Source organism: Callospermophilus lateralis, chromosome 6, assembly GCF_048772815.1.
Source record: "Callospermophilus lateralis isolate mCalLat2 chromosome 6, mCalLat2.hap1, whole genome shotgun sequence".
NCBI lineage: Eukaryota > Metazoa > Chordata > Mammalia > Rodentia > Sciuridae > Callospermophilus > Callospermophilus lateralis.
In genome coordinates this window covers 136,549,198-136,552,356 of record NC_135310.1, presented here as the reverse complement: position 1 = coordinate 136,552,356, position 3,159 = coordinate 136,549,198, and the positions used below count along the sequence as shown (strand labels likewise).

The following is a 3,159-nucleotide window of genomic DNA, read 5'->3' as shown; positions in this document are numbered from 1 at the left end:
GAGGATGTCTATCAGCCGTGAACTCCTGTACACTTACAAGTGGAGCTAATGGTAAAAATTTTCCATCAAAATGACACCACTCCGTGTCAAACTCTGACAAAACAGGGTTGAGGGAGGTGCTAGGAAGAGGGCATCTTGAACTACCCAAGTAGCTAGGATTACAGGGGCAGGTCACCAAACCTGGTACTACACAATATTTTTAATAGGCTGGACTCTTCTGATCTATTTCTTTCCCTGGATTTCACTCCACAGTGGCACACTGTCATGTGTACAAGGTACACATGCAATCGAGCCTCATCTCAGAATTAGAATTTTCCATCTCTTATTTCCAAATGCTCTCAAATACTATATGTGGCTTTTAGCATTGCTTACATTTAAACTGAGCATGGTGGTACCTGTCTATAATCCAGCTATTCAAGAGGCTGAGCAGGAGGATCATCAGGTTGAGGCTAGTCTGGAAAGCTTAGTGAGATCCTGTCTCAAAATAAAATATGGCTGGGAGCCAAATGTGGTGGCAAGTGTCTGTAATCCCAGTGGCTTGAGAGGCTGTGGCAGAAGGACAGTGAGTTCAAAGCCCGCCTCAGCGACTTACCATGGCCCTAAGCAGCTTAGTGAGAACCTGCCTCAATAAAAAATAAAAAGAGCTGGGGATGTGGCTCAGTGCTTAAGCACTCCTGAGTTCAATGCCCAGTATGAAGAAAGAAGGAGATAAAGAAAGGGGAGGAGAAAGGGTGGCAAAAAGACAATAAGGAGGAGGAGGAAGAGAAGAAGGGAAAGAAAAATAAACCAGCTAAGGGTAAGTGCACAACCCAGACCTGAGACAGAGTCCACCCATGAGCTGACCATTTCTTCTACTGGGCACAATGAAATCTGGCTCTAGACCCAGCAGTGGAAAACTGCTTGCGGGAGATGGGACACACTGGAACAAGCCTGCCCCCTAGTGGCTGATTTACAGGAGGCTCTGGCTTCAGATTTCATTTTTTCTGTGTTTTGTGCTCACTCTGGAGAGCAGACTTGAAAATTAATTCAAAACTAGATCTCCCCCACCCCAGAAAGTGATTTTCTCTTCAGATGAAGAATTGTCACCAGAAGGCTCTTTATCAACTGAGCTCCTGGGCCACTTATCTGGCTGCACAGCCAGGAGCCCTGAGTCATTCTGGCTACTTCCTTTTGTCTTAACCCTGTCTAGCCCATTGTTGGTCCCTCCAAGTATAGCTCCAATGTGTACCCCTTTCCCCACTACCCCCATGTAGGCTTTCACCAACTGTCACCCAGACTACGCACAGTCTCCTAACTAGTTCTTTCACCCTCTCTCTACATTCTGCACATGGAATCACACATTTACACATGCACATATGTGTCCCCACACAGTTTGCTTAAAGCCCTTCAGTGGCTTCTCATTGCTCTTGAACCCCATACTGTCACAGGAGCTACAGGCCGTTCTATCTCTGTGCCTTATTCTCCCTTGTTCCCTGTCTTCCAGCCACCTTGCCTCCTCCAGTGAGTTCACTTTTTGCTGCCTTTTCTGTTCTCTTTCCCTTCACTAGAAAGTTCTCTGCCTAGTGTTCAATCAGCCACTTCTATGCTTACACTGTTTCCACTTATGTCACTTATTTGGTAGGGATTATCCCACCACTTCTTGACCTCTCTTACAGAATCTTATAGAATTTTTGAGGCTCTAATTTCAATACATAATCTTTCTTGACAAAGTTATTTAATATTTGCCTTTTCTGTGGAACTCAAATTTCATGGAGGCAGATACTGGGATTATTTTTATGATTTTAAGTTTTTAGAGCAGCTTTAGTTTTCCAGAAGAAGTGGGGAGCAGGGTAGGGGTTTCCCCATGCCATTCAAGACCCTATCATCCACAGAGGTGCCTTTGTTTCACTGATGAACCTGCATTGATGCATCATTAACACCTGGTGTCCACAGCAGGGGCTCAAAAGCACAGTTCTGATGTGAGTTCTAGCATGGTGTTCTCCACACATTTCTCCAGATGACTCCTTGCTCACATATTGCAAATATTTTCTGAACATTGATTTTTTTTTTCCTTTTCCATCTCAGGCTTCTTTGAGTTTCCCTCTGTTTTGCTTTCTGATGCCCCAGAACAAACCTGGTATCCAGGAGTTGGTTGGACACTCTTCCCTCACTCATGACTTTCTAATCACCTTTTAACCCCTACTTCTTTTCTGTTTTCAGTCCTCTTTTAAATAATACATTTTTTTATTCATAAAATACATTTGGGTGCTAGGGCTATAGCTCAGTGGTAGAGTACCAGCCTTGCATGTGAAATGCACTAGGTTCAATCATCAGCACCACATAAACAATAAGTAAAAAAGATATTGTGTCCATCTACAACTAAAAAAAAAAAAAAACTAGAAAAAAATGTGTATATATTCTCTATCAGTCCCTCCATTGATATTGATCCATCCAGGAAGATATATGTCCAGATGAATAAGTAGACATCCATATACATGATAGTTAGATAGGTCGTGGGATGTGGTGCCTGTATTCACTGTAAGAGGTCATTCATTACAGCATTGTTTAAAATAGCTGAAGTCTGAAGATAACCTTGAAGATAATGAAAATAAAACATGGATGCAGTTGATACTGAAAACCAGGTGGAACTGGAAGAAAAAACACAACTTTATTAATCAAGTGTTGCAACTCCAACACACACTTGAAGATCTCTCTGCAAGAGTAGTTGCAGTTAAAGAATAAAATCTGAAGCTGAACCAGAACACCAAGTTCTTGGACAATATATAGAAAACCTCATGTCTGCTTCTAGTGTTTTTTAAACAACTGACACAAAAAGCAAAAGAAAGTAAGGGATTGGCTTCCCTTCTGTTTCATGGAATTTCTGCTGACTTTTTTTTCCTTTAAAACTTGGATAGATTCCAAAAGTTACAGTACCTTTCTTTGTGGCTTCATTGAATATTTGTGAAGATAATGGCAGATCTAGGCAAAATTAACTAAATAGTAGGAGACTTCCATGAGTTTGTGTATTATGTTAATGTATGAAAATGTGCAAATATATTGTAGAGACTTTATAATTAGAACTGCATATATTTATGAGACTTGAAGATGAATATTTTATTAAATTTGCTTTCATATATAGGTTTAGCACTGTCTTTTATTATATAGGCTTAGTAAAATATA

General features: G+C 40.8%; 1 pseudogene; it reads left to right on the top strand.

Moving 5' to 3' along the window:
- Positions 1 to 2,594: 2,594 nt before the first annotated feature.
- Positions 2,595 to 2,828, top strand: LOC143400877 (short coiled-coil protein-like; annotated as a pseudogene).
- The last annotated feature ends 331 nt before the right edge of the window (positions 2,829 to 3,159 follow it).